The sequence below is a fragment of the Saccopteryx bilineata genome, chromosome 1 (assembly GCF_036850765.1).
Source record: "Saccopteryx bilineata isolate mSacBil1 chromosome 1, mSacBil1_pri_phased_curated, whole genome shotgun sequence".
NCBI classification, from domain to species: Eukaryota; Metazoa; Chordata; class Mammalia; order Chiroptera; family Emballonuridae; genus Saccopteryx; species Saccopteryx bilineata.
In genome coordinates, this window is record NC_089490.1 from 327563813 (window position 1) to 327583041 (window position 19229).

The 19229-nt window shown below is 40.2% G+C and overlaps 1 protein-coding gene and 1 pseudogene across 1 annotated transcript in view; both read right to left on the reverse strand.

Moving 5' to 3' along the window:
• Window positions 1-19229, reverse strand: part of FAT3 (FAT atypical cadherin 3) — a 717392-nt gene that overhangs the window by 173152 nt on the left and 525011 nt on the right. The window lies entirely within an intron of this gene.
• LOC136320521 (translation initiation factor eIF2 assembly protein-like) lies at window positions 12389-13347 on the reverse strand (annotated as a pseudogene).

A 19229-nucleotide genomic window follows, 5' to 3' on the forward strand; every position in this document is an offset into this window, starting at 1 on the left:
GAACTGCAATTCAGTTATACAATTGTGAAAATGGCTACAATTAGTCCCCTAGTGCCCTGAAAGTGTTAATGCTACAAAGTGTCAAGCAAACAATTAAGCAGAACACTGGAGTTGGAGAGGTCAGACTTATCCATCAGCGCAAGGTGGGGTCAGATATGCATGCTCCTAGTCAGATGTGACTTGCTCTGACTCCCTTGGGCATCACTAAGTGGTAGCATTCTAGAATCCTTGCCTGTTTATTCACACATTCGATCAGCCACCCAATTCTGTTCATTCTACCATCCAAATCTAAAATCCACCTCATTTCCCTCCATACCTTAGTTCAGACCCGGTCATTCTTCTCTAGACCAGGGCAATGACCTCCTGACTTGTCTCTTTGACTCTGGTCTTGCTCCTGCTGTAATCCATACTCCCCACTGCATGCTCAGGCATTGCTTTGTAAAGTAAATATATATTTACTTACTAACATTTCAGCACGATCTTCCAACAGACTTGCAGACCATGCCCACTCTTCCCTTCTCTGTGTTTTGGACACATGCCTTATTCCTTCCAGCTGAAATAAACACACCTCATTCTTTAATTTCCTTACCTCCCTGGAAAACATTTTATTTTTATTTTTGAAAACTTTTAATATTACAAGGAAAGAAGGGTGTTGCTTTTATTAAAAACCAAATAATAAACGTCCCAGTTTCTCCCTATTATTTGTACCTTGCATCGGTGCGGTGCATTGGCTACAATTGATGAGCTGGTATTGGTATATTATTATTAACTAAAGTGCCTCATTTACTCTTTGTGGTGTACATGCTATGGGTTGACAAATGAATAATCACGTGTCCACCATTACAGTATTGTATACAGTTTAACTGTCTTTTTGTTTTTAAGTGAGAGAAAGAGAGAGAGAAAGAGCGAGACAGAGGGACAGACAGACAGAGAGATAGAAGCATCAACTTGTAGTTGCAGCACTTTAGTTGTTCATTGATTGCCTCTTATATGTGCCTTGATGAGGGGCGGGGGCTCCAGCTGAACCGGTAACCACTTGCTCGAGTCAGTGACCTTGGGCTTCAAGCCAGCCACCATGGGGTCATGTCTATGATCCCACACTCAAGCTGGTGAGGTCATGCTCAAGTCAGCAACCTTGGGGTTTCAAACCTGGGTCCTCAGTGTCCCAGGCCGATTCTCTATCCATTGCGCCACTGCCTGGTCAGGCCAGTTTTACTGTCTTAAAAGTCCCCTATGCTCTACCTATTTATCCCTCTCTCTTCCCCTGCAAAATCCTAGCAGCCACTGAACTTTTTACTGTCTCCAAAGTTTTGCCTTTTCTAAAATGCCATATAGCTGAAATCATACAGTATACAGTCTTTCTAGATTGGCTTCTTTCATTAAGCAATGTGCTTTCAAGATTTCGTCATGACTTTTGAGGGGTTGATAGTTTATTTCTTTTTATAATTGAGTAATATTCTATTCTCTGGATGTACCACAGTTCATTTATTGCCTATTGAAGGACACATTGATTGCTTCAAAGTTTTGGTAATTATGATTAAGGCTTCTATAAACATCAGTGTGAAGGCTTTTGTGTAGACATAAGTTTCAACTCATTTCGGTAAATGCTAAGAAGCATAATTGCTGAGTCCCATGTTTCATTTTGTAAGAGTTTTCAAACTGTCTTCCAAAGTGTCTGTATCTTTTTGCATTCCCACCAGCAACAAATGGAAGTTCCTGTGGTTCCAAATCCTCACCAGCAAACACCTGTTATTTTTGTTTTGGATTTTAGTCATACTGGTAGGTGTGTATCATGTATCTTGTTGTTGTTTACCTCAGGTTACCGCCTTGTTTTTCAAGCTCAAGTATTCTAGCTTTGTAATACTCTCAGAACTTTCTTATACCAAGTGTTGCTCTTAAACTAGAGAAGCTGTATGATCACTGTGATTTCAGAAATCTGCATACAATGCCACGATCATATGTGCCTAATAAATATTTTATTAATAATAACATTGTCAGTTAAATTAGATAAAGAAGTTTATGACATAAACTTAATGTGGTCTAGATATTACTTATAACAGATATATCCTAGATTTGACATCACTAATAATTGCAACAGCCCCAAATGTCCATATCAAACATAACCCCCTGTGATCCTCACCCCCTACCCTCTACCCTGTCTCCTCTAGTATTCCTGCCCAAACAGCACAGTTACAAGATCCCGAACCCACTGGATTTCCCACATGCTCGTTGTCCACTGTGCCCTCATTCACCTCCCTCCTACTCAGCATGGATCCCCTCGAGCCTACTCAAGGGCTTTGCTCCTGCAATTTTCCTTCTTTCTCCCAGATCACCATGTTCTACTCCTTCAATACTGGATCATTCACTTAGGAACAAAAACATGTCTTGATAGTCACCTTAAAAAAAGCACAATGAAACAAAAACCTTCCTTAACTCAAATCCAGTTGCTGTTATTGCCTCATTTCTTTACTCTCCCTCACAGCAACACCCCTCAAAAGAGTTGGTGTTAATGGTATCTCTACTTCCTAACTTCCCACTCCCACTTTACTGAGCTTTTGCTGCCACAGTTCCATCAAAACAGATCCTATCAACATCACCAGTGTCTTAGACTAGCCAGAGCCAATGTTCCATTCTGTCTTCATCGTACCTGGCTTCTCACTACTTCTGATACCTCCAACCACAGCCACTTTGAACCACTGACTTCTCTGAGTTTCCAAGGCACCACTGCTTCTTGGCTCTCCTCCTGCCATCACCACCTCTACCTTTCCAGTCTTAGAAAGATGTTGGACAGCCCAAACCTCTTAGTCCTTTCCTCTATTCTAGCAGACATTTTCTGTCTGATGGGTTCAAAAACTATTCATATGACCATGACTTCCAGCTTTAGATCTGCAGCCTGGGATCTTTCCCTAGAACTCCACTTCCCAGTGCAAAATCCTTTAATGTCTTCCCATGACATCTGGAGTAAAATAAAGTTGTTTTAACAGAGAGTTTTTCTTAACCATGGTTTTTAAGGCACCTACATAAACTGCCCGTCCTCCAATTACTTCCCCAACTCCATCACTTGCTGCTCTTACTGATGTACTTGCTTCCAGCCACTCACAACGGCCTTCCTTCAGCCCCCAAACATACCAATTCACTTGTTTGGGGCCTTTGTACTTGGTGTTGCTTCAGCTTGTAAATCATAGCTCCCACCCATCCCCTTCTTTTCATTTAAATCTTAAATAAGAATCCCTCATTGGGGCCGTTTGCTGAAGCAACTCCCCTAGGTATGGGACTACATTATTCTACCTCTTTTGTGTGTGTGTCTGACAGAGACAAAGAGAGGGACAGGTAGGTACAGACAGACAGGAAGGGAGAGAGATGAGAAGTATCAATTCTTCATTGGGGCTCCTTAGTCTCCTTAGTTGTTCATTGATTGCTTTCTCATATGTGCCTTGACTGGGAGACTACAGCAGAGCAAATGACCCTTGCTCAAGCCAGCAACCTTGGGCTCAAGCCAGTGACCATAGGGTCATGTCTATGATCTCATGCTCAAGTCAGTGACCCCACGCTCAAGCCGGATGAGTCCATGCTCAAGCTGGTGACCTCAGGGTTTTGAACCTTGATCTTCTGCATCCCAGTCTGATGCTGTATCCACTGTGCCACCATCTGGTCAGGTGTACTTCTTAACATGTTTGTTGTTCAGCTAGTCCCACTTTAATACAAGACAGGCACTGTGACTGTCTCATGTCTGCTACATCCTCAGTGCCCTAATGGTGCCTGGCACAGACTAGCTACTTAATATATACATTTGGTGCCAGCTGGCATCATCTCATTTAACTGCTAAGGCAAATGTTACTTAGCCTTTAGGGTTCAGTTCAAATGACTTGTTTTTCTACCTACTTCCCTAGGCAAGGTCAGTCTCTGCTTCCACTCGTTTATTTTATAGTTTTTGGTGCAGACCTCTGTGTTAGCCCTTATCTACTCTTATTGTGATTCTTTGCTTGATCTGACCCAATAAGAACTTGTTGTATCCCTGGTATTTAACCCAGTACTTGTTATATACAGTGTTCCCTTGTCTATTGTGGGGGTTATGTTCTAGAACCCCCCATGATAGGTGAAAATCCACGAAGTAGCGACCTTATATTTATTTTATTATTTATATATATATATCTCTTAAGGATTTATGAACCCTCCTTTTACTCTTATAAACTTTTCCCACACTGTTATTAACCTTTCTCACACCCTTATAAACACTTCTTTTGCTTATTTTACCACAAAAATAATTAAAATAATAAATAGATAAAAATACTGATATACCGCAAAATCCTGCGATATAGCAAAAAATCTGATACAAAATTAGATCTATACAATTTAAAAATCCGCAATACTGTGAGACCGCTAACAGTGAACCACAATATGGCAAGAGACGACTGCATGAGGCCCTCAGATATGTTGGGGTCCAGCTGACTGACATAAGTGACACCAAACTAAACCTAAGCTTGCTTCTCTCTCTCCACCAGAGACTATCCCCACCAGAAGAAATGGTAGACTCCCATACACAGGTGCGGTTATTATGAACGCTCACCATAATTAAACTAGTGACGTCCGCCTATGTATTATAATATCAGACACTCCTAGAGAGCTTTGGAAGCCAGAAGTGTTCACACTGCTTCAAAAGGTGTCAGTTTCTCTCACGGGAGCTACAGAACATGCTGCCTTAGGAGGGAGTAGCACATATTAAACAGATGCTTTCCGGAAAAGAAAGTGTATTTCCAAGCACTGCTCTATTCATCAAATGTCAAACTAAATCAAGTATTTAACACCAGGAAAACTTCTTTCAAAACAAACATGAAGAACATAAAGAAGCATTTGCTTACTCCTAAAACAATCATCTGTGCTTTGATGAGCCCCAACTCTGTACCTTCAGCTTCAATTTCTTGCACATGCTTTTTACCAGATCTATCCAAGATCCAAACGGGAAGTTCCACTTCTCTGGCTCCCCTACATCTGAAACAAAATGTACCAAACTCAACTCACTGTCTCTCTCACAAACCACATCTGCTTATGGCACCCAGGGACCACCATGAGCTCACTCATCTAAGCTTGTAGGTAGTTGCAGGTTCTCCCCTCTCCTTCCCATACTGATGCTTCTTCCTTACAGCAAACCAGAATCCATCTCTTCACTTCTGTTTTGATTGCTCTCCCCTATATTAGTCTATAGTTTGATAACTAAATAATAATCACATTATCTGGTGTGCAGATCTTTTCCTGATCTAGGACTTTTGCATCTGGTGCTAAGACACTGTCACTTTGCAGATAACAGACCAAGATTACCAAATTGCATCACTGTCTTGCCTCATCCTACTTATTCAAATTGGACTCCTAAACTTTCAGACGCGAACCTTAGGCTAGTAACTCCAGGACATGCCAAAATTACTTGAATCTTCACTTTAAAATTTCTGGAACACAGAATTATTTTATTCATTTATTAAGTGGTTACCAAGAACTCTGTATCTGCCCTGGCTGGTTGGCTCAGTGGTAGAGCATCAGCCCGGCATGTGGATATTCTGGGTTTGATTCTGGGTCAGGGCACAAAGGAGAAGCAACCATCTGCTTCTCCACCCCCCCTTCTCTCCCTCTCTCTCTCTCTTCCCTCCTGCAGCCAGGCTCAACTGGCTCAAGCGAGTTGGCCTTGGTGCTGAGGATGGCTCCATGGCCTCCACCTCAGGTGCTAAAAAACGGCTCCAGTTGCAATGGAACAATGGCCCCAGGTGGGCGGAGCATTGTCCCCTAGTGGGGTGCTGGGTGGATCCTGGTCAGGGTGCATGCAGGAGTCTGTCTCTCTGCCTCACCTCCTCTCATTAAAATATAAAAAATAATAATTTAAAAAAAAAGAACTCTATTTGTTCCAGTGGTTCCCAGTTGTATCCCAATTGCAATAAGGAATAAAGCCTGCTAGGATCCAGCTTTGCTCCCCAGTCTTCACTACTCTTGTGTTCCCACTGTCCCTTTGTGTCTCACCTTCCTTTAGGTTCCAGTCAACCCCTTACCCCTCAACAACCTGTTGTTTTCAATGTCTGGAACACCCTGCTCAGTTTCTTCCTGAGAGTAACTTCATGTCATTCTTAACATTAAATTAGCTGGTCTTTCTCTTCTCCACCCTTCAAGTTAAGTAAACGTGCTCTGTGATCTCTTGGATGGATTTGTTTGCTGTCTATTTTTCCTTATCAAATCATGAACTATTTGACCAAAGAAACAATACTTGATTCATCTTTATATCTCTAACAGACACTCAAAATATGCTTACTGAATCAGTGAGTGAGTGATGGACAAAAAAAGACCTGCTCAAATTCCATCTTACTTTCAGAAGCATAGTTTTAGTCATTTCACTTCCACAAGCTTCTCTATGATTAAAATTCTATTTCTGGCCCTGGTTAATGGCTCAGCAGTAAAGAATCAGCCCAGTGTGTGAATATCCTGGGTTCAATTCCCATTTGGGGTGCACAGAAGAAGTAACCATCTGCTTCTCTCCCCTTTCTCGTCCTCTTCCACTATCATAGCCAATGACTCGATTGGTTTGAGCATGGCCCCTAGTGCTGAGGCTAGCTCAGTTGGTCTGAGTGTGTCAGCCTCAGGTGCTAAAAATAGCTCCATACTCGAGCATCATCCCCAAGTGGAGTTGCTGGGTGGCTCCTGGTCAGGGTGCATTCGGAAGCCTGTCTATCTCCCCTCCTCACCTAAGAAAAAGTTCTATTTTGATCTTTCAATAAATAGATGCTTATAACATTCAGCCAGTATCTGATTATAATGAAATTATATATTGCCTTATCCCAAGTCTTGTTTCCTAATTCCTAAGAGACAGGTCCCTTATACCTTTCTGGAAATGCTACATCGATCAGAAGGAATAATTAGTAAATTAATGAGTTAACCAATAGAATAAAAAATGGAACCCCAGATGACGAAAGTAAAATCAATGGAAATAGCAGCACTGAATTCAGAAGGCACAGTGATGTTGAGGAAGGTGACAAGAAATACAAGCTACTGGAATTTATGATCTGTAACTTTAATATGAAACTATAAACAATACAATTAAAACCATTCATTCAATGGACATTTATTAGGTGATTTTATGTGCTGCCATTATGATAGGTACTAGCATTTTTCCCTAATTTAATTTATTAAGACCAAAACAATATCCTTAAATAGTAAACAAAAAAAAAAAAAAAACACAAAACACAAAAAATGCCCTATTCTACTAGAGATATAAAGGGAAGATACAGACAAAGGAGCAAGCAACTGTACTATTGGGTATCTTTGTACTATTCTAAATGCTATTTTTTTTTTTTATCTAAAAGAATGAGCCTGGTGGTGGTGCAGTGGATACAGCGATGACCTAGAATGCTGAGGTTGCCGTTTCAAAACCCTGCACTTGTCTGGTCAAGGCACATATGGGAGCTGAAGATTCTTGCTCCTCCCCTCTTCTTTCTTTCTTCCTTCCTTCCTTCCTTCCTTCCTTCCTTCCTTCCTTCCTTCCTTCCTTCCTTCCTTCCTTCCTTCCTTTCTCTCTCTCTCTCTCTCTTTCACTCTCTCTTCTCTTTAAAATAAATTTTAAAAAAATTAAAAAATAAAGAATGAGTCTGAGGCCTCACAGAAATCCTTAGGCCACCAGTGAGCTAGCCACTATCATTACCCTAGATTTGAGGTGATGTGAAAGCCATTTGCTTTGCAAGGTTACCAAGCAGAAAAAAGAGTGAACCCGGATTACTTGAATGATGCTGGACCTCCTGGTTTAAAAGCACATGTTGTAAAGCCTGCAGCCCTGTGTTCTTCAGTGGGGAAGGAGATGGGAACATTTGGGAGACGGAGACGAAAGATGGGTGCTGTTGATCTGTGCCGGTTTCTTACCATGAGCAGTACTTGGGGGCATATAATTCTTCATTGTAGGGGTGGATCCTGTACATTTGCAGATGTTTAGCACTATTCCTGGCCTCTACCCACTAGATACCCAACCCCTTGGGGCTCCCCTCACCTCTCATTGTTTTTTCATACACATTTCCATATTCAATAAAAATGTCTAACCAGTATGCCGTACACCATAATAAAATAAAATTGAATGCCAACTGTAATTGAAAAATAAAAAATATTTCCTCTCTTAATGATTTTGACTAGTGCTTTTTTGACATAGCTATTTACAAATTACATATGGACAGATATGTCTTAATCACATTGTACATGCAGCTTCATTTCTGGTCTTTCATTTATCTTCTTTTTTTTTTTTTTTAGACAAATTCTAAATAGTCACTCTCTTAATAATATAGATAACTTGTGTTCTGGTATTACTTAAGATAAAACATGGGTGATCTCAAACCTAAACTGATAATGCTTCAATTTCTACAAACAACCCCTAGGTGTTAAAGCTCTGGAACAATGTAGCCACATCAAAACACTCAAAGGCAACAACAGCTAACGACATTGAGGCGCTCAATGCCCCTGTGCAGAAAGAAGCAGAGTGATGCCAGCTTTCTCAACGGCCATGGACCTCGAGATGTATAGCAGGTGACAGGGAACTGCAGGAACAAAGATAAAGAGAAGAGAAGGAAATGGAGCTGGGGAGACCAGCCTCAGTGGGGGCAATGCTGAACAGTGACAGAACAAGCGGCAGGCAGAGAGAAGCTAGGAGCCTAAAGCTGAGGCAGAGGCCAGAAATGTGTGAAAATGTGGCTTTAAGACAAAGAGCGTCTCTAGTGCATGCAAGAGCAACAGGAAGGGGCCGTACACACGATGAATGCTAGAGACTTGAAAGAAAGTCAGCCCCTGCTCCTCCATCAGGGCCCAAGTGGCCCTTGGTGTGCACGCACCTGCCCCTGCAACACCTGATATGGGGTGGCACTCAACTCTCTCCTCCCAGTCTGCTGTGGCAGGCTGAAACTGCTCTTTCTATTTTGCATACTTTATAATTACAAAGCAATGAAACATAAAAAGTTCCAGCTACCAGGTCCTTCTCTCATTTCACATCATGCCCTTTTTAAAGCAGTGTTACACCTGGCCTTTTTTCTTTTTTAAAGTACTATTTCTATGCTAGCTAAATAACTATTTGTTTGATTTTTATTTAATGTTTGTGCTCCCTGATATACTGTAACTCCCATAAATTTAGGGGCAATATTTGTCTCAGTCACCACTTATTCCCAATTTCCTAGCCAGTGACTTTAGGCACTCAATATATATATATATATATATATATATATATATATATATATATATATATATATATATTTAAATGAGTCTTTGATTATCCACTTTGTTCTTTCTCTGAGGGCACCAGATATCAGAACAATAAATTGCTAAAAATCAATATGCTGAAACAAACGATGTACAGAGTGACTGGTTTGCCAAAGCACATGTGCTTAATAATCAATGTGTTAAATTTACCAAAACATTGTTTTCTTGTAACTGTTTTAAATTTAGTAAAAATTCATTTACATTAGGTGGTTTTAATAGTTTTTAAAGATTATAGGGATGTGTGAGAGAACTATTTTTCCATTTTGTTTTAAGAGTAGCATTTTAGCGAACATTTGTTTTACTGAGAGTTAAGATTGAGAGTGTTAGACTTCTACTGAATGGATTTAATAAGAAGGTAAATTTCTTAGTGTCCTAAACTTTTGGGTAATTCCATCCTATTTCCTTTCTACTGAATTGGACTGTTCTCACTTTTCATGTTGGATCTGGCTGCCCATTGCTACCAGCTTGACATGTCCTATTTATATATATCTTAGTTGCTAGGTATTGATAATAACAAATGAGCTTATCATTTGAGAGGAAATGATTTTAGACATTCTAGATTTCTTTAGTTGTTTTTGAATGTCACTTTCTATTATTTTAGAGTTGAACCATTCTGGTATTTTTAATCAGAATGACTTAGTCTTAATTTGGCTTCTGGCAACTCATTAGATTTTATTATATCATACGTGAAGATGTTGTTCTGGGCTTCTCAACGTCTACCATCTTCTGTCATTTCACATTTTAGGCATTTTATCATTCTTTTACCAATGAGTCAAAAGGTGTATCAGCCTAAGATTTGTATTTATAACAACAAGTAGCCACAATTTCCTATTGTTTGCCCTAGATCTTTTCAGCAAATTCATATGTATGATAAACATATGGGAAACTACTGTCATCCTCCATTGTGGTTGTTGACTATAAAATACACATTTCTGAACATTAAACATATTGATAAAAATTATGCCAACTGTGACCCTTAGTTTTCAAAAGATTAAATATACTTAGGATGCTGGATACAGAAGAGAAAAACAAAAACCCTGAACTAGAACGTCTAAGAAATTTTAACAGCTGTTAAAACAACTTTATCCAATGTGAAGTTCTATAGATTGTAAAGTTGGTTTTTTAATAAATTTGGTAAAATTATTAGAGCTCTAGATAGAGTTATTTTGGTAAGTGAATAATTTAAAAATTATATATTTTTAGAAATTAAAAAATATATATTAACTAGATACTTGTAGAGCAATAATAAAGAGCTGACAAGTTTTTCTAGTGTAGCACCCTGGCAAAGCTTTTACCACTATTCCACTCTCGACTCAGCAGACATAAATGGTGGAAAGGGATCTATATATAAATGCATCAACCTGAGCAGAATAACAAATAAAAGATCTGTGCTCTGAAGAAAAATATAAAATCTCTTTATAATCCTAAATTTACATGTTACTAAGAAACTTGCCTAGTACTTTTATTTAAAAATCTCAACTGTTTCTCAGGCAACAGATTATATAGAGTAAAGAGTCATTTAAGATAACTTTAAGATGTTAGACTTCTGCCTGACCAGGCAATGGATAGAGTGTCAGCCTGGGATGCTGAGGACCCAGGTTCAAAACCCTAAGGTCACTGGCTTGAGTGCAGGCTCATCTGGCTTGAGCACAGTTTCACCAGCTTGAATGCAGGATTGCTGGCCTGAGCATGGGATCATAGATTCACATTGTATATTGTGGTGGATTGCAAAAATGGGCACAAAATCTCATAGCTCCCTGTAGCAATGAGATTAGGCTCCCTATATCCCTACTTTTTGAATCTGGTCTGACTTGATATTCTGGACTGAAATATTGTGTCCCCCATCTCGCAAATCATATGTTGAAATATAATCTTCAATATGATGATATTAGGGAGTAGGGCATGATGATATTTGGAAGTTATTAGGTCCTGGGGACGGAACCCTAGTAAATGGGATAAGTGGCCTTATAAATAGGGACCAGAGAGCTAGTTGGATCTTTTTTCTTTCTGAGGATACAACGAGAAATTGGCAACTGCAACCCAGAAGAGGGAGCTCCCTTGATCCCAACCATGCTGCCACCCTGATCTTGGACTTTATAGACAGTCTGTAGAACTCTGATGTAGCAACCTAGGAATTTGGTGACTTGCTTTGCGCAATAAAATGCAGTGAAAGTGATATTGTGTAAGTAGTAATTCTGAGTCTCAAGAGGCTTCCTGGTTTCTGCTTTTGCTACCCTTAAATCCTAAGATCACGATGTGATCAAGTTAGAAAATGAGAGGCCATGTGGAGGAGAACCAAGCACCTTAGATCCCAGCCTGCCAACTGCTAGACATATGGGTGGTTCTATCATTGATCCACCAACCTGCTCATCAGCTGACTACAATCTCTTTAAAAATTCCAGCAGAGATCAGCCAAGCCAGGCCAGAAAGAACCTAGCAAGTCACAATATTGTGAACTTAATAAAATAATGAGTGTTTTAAGCCACAGAGTATTGGTACATGGCAATAGGTAACTGACACAGTTGTGTTTTATAACTTTGGCTCTTCAGAAGCAGTCCCTTCCAAAACTGAACTTAATAAACACCTGCCATTGACAGGAACATTAAGGATACTACATTTGTATGTCATAAGATGGAGCCATAGCCACAGACAAGACCCAACTTTCAAAAAATTCCTTGGACAGTTGATGTTTATACCTTTAATGTTGCAATTATATACTATTTGTTTCAACTGAAGGTTTATTAGAATTACTGATGCCTTTAGAAGTATATGCCTATCATACCATTATTTCATTCCTTCACCAGGACAGAGCTTTTAAAAAATCAGCTTTGTTGAGTTATAATTAATATAACATAAAGTTCACCTGTTTAAAGTGTGCCATTACATGGTTTTTTTATGTTTATGCCATATTTTTTATGTTTAAGATTTATTTGTTATTTTTACAAGTAGCAAAGTTCCTCTGTTTTTCCCCCCAGGTTAATACATATGAATATTAAAAGCTATTGATCTCCACATTGTCCATCTCACCCTCATCCAACTGGGTTAATAGGAAGTTGTGAACCATAAACAGCTTCCTGAAATAGCAGAGATTTCCTCCTTAACTGCGTCTTGAACTCTAGCACTCCAGTCAGTCATCCTCTTGCTGATTCAAGAAAATCGATGAGTGTGTGAGCATCTTCCTCAGTAGATAGGTCTACATAGTCAGCTAGAGACTGGGCTGTACTTCACTGTTTGTGCAACAGAAAGCTGTAGAATCCTGCTCCAGAACATCTACTTTACCACAATCACTTTTTAATTTTCTTTCAGATATCAATTCTTCCCAGTAAATAGCAGTGAATCTGTAACTTCACCAAGTGGATTAAAATCTATTAGCCACACATTCCCCCTACTGTCTCTCTCTATATACAATACAAAGTCTTCATCAAAGAATTTATACTGTATGTTTGAGGAAATCTTGTATATATCTGAAAATCTCTTTCCTTTGTTTAGAAATGCTTGTAGTACTGTGTGTAGTCCCTTTGAGCAATACCAATAAGTGTATTTTCCTTAATAAAACATTAGAACTAACCCTCCCAGTAATTAATTCATATCATTTTCAGAAAACAAGCTCATAAACATCTGGGGAACCATCCGTGCAATGGATCAATGTCTGACTGAAGTCACAAGTGATGAAATCAGAACTCTTGAACAGTAGAAAGATGTCCCTGAGGGTTTTACACTTCAGAGACCTTCTCATTGCTATCCAGTTCTCATCCTTTGGGGTACTTCAGTTAAGCTAAGGAAATACACTGCTCCCCTGGGAATTGATAGCTTCTTGGACTGTTGTGGGGAGCTCAGAAAGTTTCAGTGTTGTTAAGTGTGACTGTGCTCTCGTGGTCTAACCACTGCATTTCTTCTACTTCATCTTCACTGTCTGGCTGAGAACATGTTGGAGGATCTTCTCTTCCTTAAAACACCAGAGTTCCATCATTGAGAAAATAATCCTTCTCATTCTGAGAAAGCAGAAGAATGGCACTCTTGATGGTAAGAGTGGATCAGTGTGTAACATAAAGGGATCTGACAGTGCAGCACCTGTTCCTTCTTCATCCTCCAGCTGCCGCTGCCATAGTCTCCCTCTCTCTCCTTGCAGCACCCTCCTGGAACCCATTTCTCCAGTGCTGTAAGTGCCCACCGAATGATTTTGGCTCAAGGACTCTTCAGGTCCACAAAGCAAGGAGGAAGTGACAGAAAAGGAAGCAGAGGCAGAGACTCGTGGGGTGTACTTTTAGAGTACACTCACACACGGGCACACACAGAGTTTGGGTCCCCGAAGAGGAATTCTGGAAACACGGAATGGGACTGCTAGAAGTGCAAGGCTCTGCCACCTTGTCTCCTGGAGGCACTCACTTCCCTGGAAAGTAATCTCCTAAAGCTGGGCCCTGGAGGGGCTCTACGGGGTGCCGGGAGAGGGCACTTAAGCATCCTCTCTAACTGCGAGGCGGGGGTTCTCTGGAGATTGCTCCTCAGCACTCGGGCTTTCTTCTTCCATCCCTCTTTCCAAAGAAGTCTTAATGTTTTTTTAGTATATTGCTAGAGTTGCACAATAACCAAAATCTAATTTTCAAACATTTTCATCACCCCAACAGGGACACAGCTTTTTACTCCATATTTTTTTTCTTTTTTTGTGTGTATTTTTCTGAAGTTGGAAACGGGGAGGCAGTCAGACAGACTCCCACATGCGCCAGGATCCACCTGGCATGCTCACTGGGCGATGCTCTGCCCATCTGGGGTGTCGCTCTGTTGCAACCAGAGCCATTCTGGCGCCTGAGGCAGAGGCCACAGAGCCATCCTCAGCGCCCGGGCCAACTTTGCTCCAATGGAGCCTTGGCTGTGGGAGGGGAAGAGAGAGACAGAGAGGAAGGAGAGGGGGAGGGGTGGAGAAGCAGATGGGCGCTTCTCCTGTGTGCCCTGGCCGGGAATCGAACCCAGGACTCCTGCATGCCAGGCCAATGCTCTACCACTGAGCCAACCAGCCAGGGCCTCCATATTTTTCTTTTAATGATGGCTGATAAGACCTTTACTATCCCATTTAATTTGTAATACTATATTTCCCATATTTGTCCAATTAACCCATATTACAGGTTGCCTTGTTACTAAAAATGGCATTCACAGTCCTGGACTATCACACAGATATCCTAAGAGGACAACAAATGCTGAGTTTAAATACTATTTGCATTAAAGGAGCTATTTTGATTTTGAAGTCCTGGTGTAGTTTAATAATAATTCATTTTTTAAATGCAAAAAAAAAAACTTAAGCAAAATTTGATAGCTATTAAGATACTTAAAATTAAAATTACTGTTAACAATATGGAGGAGTGTTAAGTTCCAGAAGCTGGAACATGGACTCTAGAAATGGTGATAAAGCCAATGGGACAAATCAATGGAGTTAGGATATGTTGCAGACTGCTAAAAGTATTAGGAAATGCATTTACCACGTTCTCACCCAGTGCGCAACACTGTCAGATTAAAAGTCCTTCCTTACCAGATGCTTCACAGTTCAGTATCTCGAGACATGTTTTCTTTTTAATTTTTTATTCTTTTCCAAATGAGAGGAGGAGAAATAGCGAGATGGATTCCCGCATGCACACCCAGACCTGGATCCATCAGGTGTTGGGGCTTTCTTGCAATCCAGCTAATTTTAGGGTTTATGGTGCAGGCTCCAGGGAGCCATCCTCAGCATGGGTGGGTGCACTGGAACCAATTAAGCCATGGCTTCAGTGGGGAAGAGAGGGAGAGCCCTAGAGAGGGGGAGGGGAAAGGGTGGAGAAACAGATGGTCACTTCTCCTGTGTGCCCTGACTGAGAATCAACACAGGACACCCACAAGCCCAGCAGATGCTCTACGATTGAGAGAACCAGCCAGGGCAAAACATGTTTTTAATGAAATTGTATCTCTAGTTGTATGGCAAATAAATGATGGGAGAAAAGATCCATTTTATAGAAACTAACTCTACTGCTCACCTTATGTAGTATACCCACCTATTTCTTAAAAAAAAAAAAGGTTAATTTGATTACATTTTAAAGCATTTCCAATTATAGGTTAAAGCAATTATATTAGCAGTGGCTTCTTTGATTTTCAGTGTATTAGGCTTTAGATAGAAGATAATCAATCCCATAGTTTCAGAGATATCAAAGCGCTACTGGAGATCAATCAGTAAATATTCCACAATTTTTACAGCCTAGGATTTAGGCATTATGTTAACCTCTTATTCTACTTAAATGATACACCCTGAAATATCTCTGGAAAGTGGGTTTCAAATTCCACATACTTATATTTTACAAGTTCTGGTCATAAGTAATATTAATTAAGCTCATAGATAATTTTAAAAAATCCTCAAGGGAGACTAATGCAACAAATATTTACTGAAAACTTAAAAGGTGATCAGGGAGACATAAGGGTGAATAACACTCTACTTCTGATGGAGTAACCCCATAGTATTCCTCTCAGCTTTTCCCAAGCGCCATGTTTCTCTTAAACAGAAGAAAAACTATGGAAAGCTGTCTTACTCAGACTTTTCACAGTGTCTCAGGAGTCAGATCCATTTATTAATTATTAATATCATACTTACTTCCATGAAAAGTTTGAGGAGACTTACTAGGAAAAGTGCATATGTACACATATATCATTAAAATTATATATATAATTTTATATGTATATATATGAAAAAGTCAAGAGCTGGGAGCGTGGTAGGGATAATATGAGAAAATCTAGGATATGGGAAGCTAACTAGTGTTTGGCACAACAGTTTGCTATATAATAGATGGTTAAGTTCTTCATCTAATAAAGGAGGAAATTCCCAGTAGCCCCAGCTCTGAACTCTGAGAGCCTGCTGCATGTCTCTTTTTCAGGAAACAGTGAATAACCTAGAGGACAGTGTTCTGAGCAGCACTTTTAAAAAATATTTAGAGACAGGTGGACACGGCTGTGTAGTATAACAACATCAATAAAACTCAAAAATATTTCCATGTGAAGGCAGAGTGACTTGATCTAGATACATGGTGTTCTGGCAATGTCACTTGATACAAAGATACGGCTCAAAGCATAGAGAAGTACCAAAGGCTGACATTTCCCAGCCATTCTTTTGGGGATATCAACTTATAGGAGATGCAGAGCAAGTTACTCAAACCTAAGATCATTAGAATTATCTGCAGTGCACCTGTTCTCTGATGGGTCACTAAGCATCAGGACTAAGCTCAGACAGACTAATGTTCACTTGTAGAAGTTCAGTCATACACAAAGTTTACTGAGCACCTACTGTGTGTCAAGTACTAAGTTGGAGACTGGAAACCATTACTCAGTTTATATAATCTGGAGATGATAGAGAAACAATAAATAACTAAAAATTGTTGAAAAGATAATTTCAGGTGCTAAGTGCTATGAAGACACTTACAATAAAGAGTAATAGAGTCCGACTCCATTTTTCTGACCGTTGACAGCTTCCAGTGCCCACTACACTCTGTTCTCCCTTTGCCATACATCTGCACAAGCAGGTAAGAAAGCTCAGGTACTCCCACCTTTCATGCTGGAAAGAAGTGCAAACCATGTTAGCACCAGCTGGAAAACTCACTTCAGCCCTAGCCCCAAGTACTTATAAACCCAAGCCAGTCTCCTCTCCCTACTTTTCAAGCTGGGCCTGGACCAGATCGAGAGTTTAAATCTGCTCTCTCCAGAAATTGTATTATTTGAGTAATAAACCCTTCACAACCTCTTAGTGAATGTGTGGTATCATGTCTAGACATTCAAACCAACACTTGGATATAAGGTCCAACTCGCCTCTGGGGGTGACTACATCATGGAAACAAGGCAAAGTCTCAGTAGAAGCACAGTAAGGAGGGAAGCAAGGTCTTCTGGGGCTTAGCCACAGAAATTGCATGCATTCACATTACTTCTGCTGGATGCTACTGGTCACAGCAAGTCACCAAGCCAAGGCTCTACCTCTTGGTGAGAGAAGCTGCAAACTTTGTGGTCATTTTTACAATCCATCTGGAGTATCTAGCTGAATCTTCCATTTATGTTTATACATCATCTACCGTTCATACTTTTCAGTAATTTTGAACACAGCAGTATCAAGCAAAGGTCTGTTGTCAAGTGGGTGAATAAGCCATTCCAGATAATTCCACATTCTAATAACATAACTAGCCACCTGATCTGTAGGGCGGTGAGTCATCTGAGCCACCTGAAAGGCCTATGAGATGGTATAAAACGGTTCACCTCTGGAAGTACAAGTACAGTGTACACACTTGCATGTTAGCATGGATGTGTATTAGCTGAAGTGCTGAATAGGTTCCCCCAATGGAAGGCAAACAGGTCTATTTAACTATGGATTTTGTCACTTTCTCTAGTCCTTAAAATGCACTTTGGATTTTGCATCCATTGAGCAAAATATTCACTGACTATGTTAAGACTTTGTTTGGTACTAGGGACAATGAAACATGCACAGTGTTTACCTTGAAGGAGAAAGAAATTGACAATAGTTGATATATTGCTGATTGCAAGACAATCTGCTAGTCTCGCTACATGTGTCCTTTACACAGCACTTATAAGCACCCGATGAGGTGCTATTATGATCCCCACTTAACAGCTGAGGATATTGAAAAATATCAGATTATGAATTTGCTCTAGATCTTTCAGAAAAGAAATGGCAGACTCTTGATTCAAACCCTGGTCAGCCTGAGCCCAGGCTCTTTCCTGGCTGTAACAACAGGTTTCTTCCAGTTGTGCAAATGTTCCATGAGTTTCTATTTTACTTTAGAACATTTCACCATCACTACAGATATAAAAGGGAAACCTCCCTCCTTTCCAGCAACGGATCTCTCTCTAGAGTCCAACTATACACAACTGTGATTCAGTTAGGATGATGGATTCATCAGACAAAGAGGCCCTAGTCAGTGAAACACCTGTTCCTCATGGTCAAATCGCAAGTACGCATTCAGTGAAGAAGAAAATTAAAGTACACAGACTCTAAGTCAAACTCACCTGTGTTGGAAACACTACAATTGCCAGAATGATTGCACAATGCAGAGTCAAGAACTTTATGGAAATGAGTAAAACTAAAATACATGTCAATTTACAACAGAAAAGAAGAAAAATTACCTTTCTATATTTTTTTTTCAGAAAATGCTCTAAAATCCTTTATTTATTTATTTATTTATTTATTATTTATTTATTGCACAAGACAAGAGCAAACCAATCCTGAGATGATATTCTGATGGTGAGTGAGAAGGGCTAATTAAACAGGCAGCAGCTGGTATGATGACCACATCACCTCATCTAAAAGGGAAGAATCACAGATAAAGCCAAGCACACATGCACGGGCTTCATAGGTCTGCTACCAAATATTAGCTTCTGACAGCCATGGGAAATAACCACCCTTGTTCCTCCCTTCGCCCAGTCCCCAAGTTGTGTCCATTTTCCCATGTCTCTTTCATTTTACTGATACGCCCACCTGTGGGCGCCTGGGTAGCAATCCCCGTATAGCTGGATCTGCCTCCTTCTAACTAACTGGCTGGCTTGCTCTTTAGTCCCTTTCCTACTCTACAGTCCCCTTTCACTTGGTAGTATACATAACTCCCATCATATCACCATTCTGCTTTAAAACCTTTCATTGCTCTGGATTTCCTCATGTTTCCAGTCAAAACTACCTCCTCAGTCTCTCCAGCGATGCCCCGCCCCGATCTCCAGATCCTATTTCCCTTGGCAGTTAGGCTACTCTAGTCACAGTCTCACAAAGGTGCCGTGTCCACCCCTCCATACTCGCATCATACACGTTCTCTTCTTCGCAAGACTCCTCTTCGTATCCAAGGCCCAGGTCAAGTCTCTCATCTTCCATGAAGTCCCCCCAATAAGTCTGTTAACTCTCATAGGATGTACAAGATGTTTCTCACAATTGGACACCAGTTTCTCACAATTGGACTCATCATTTTATTACA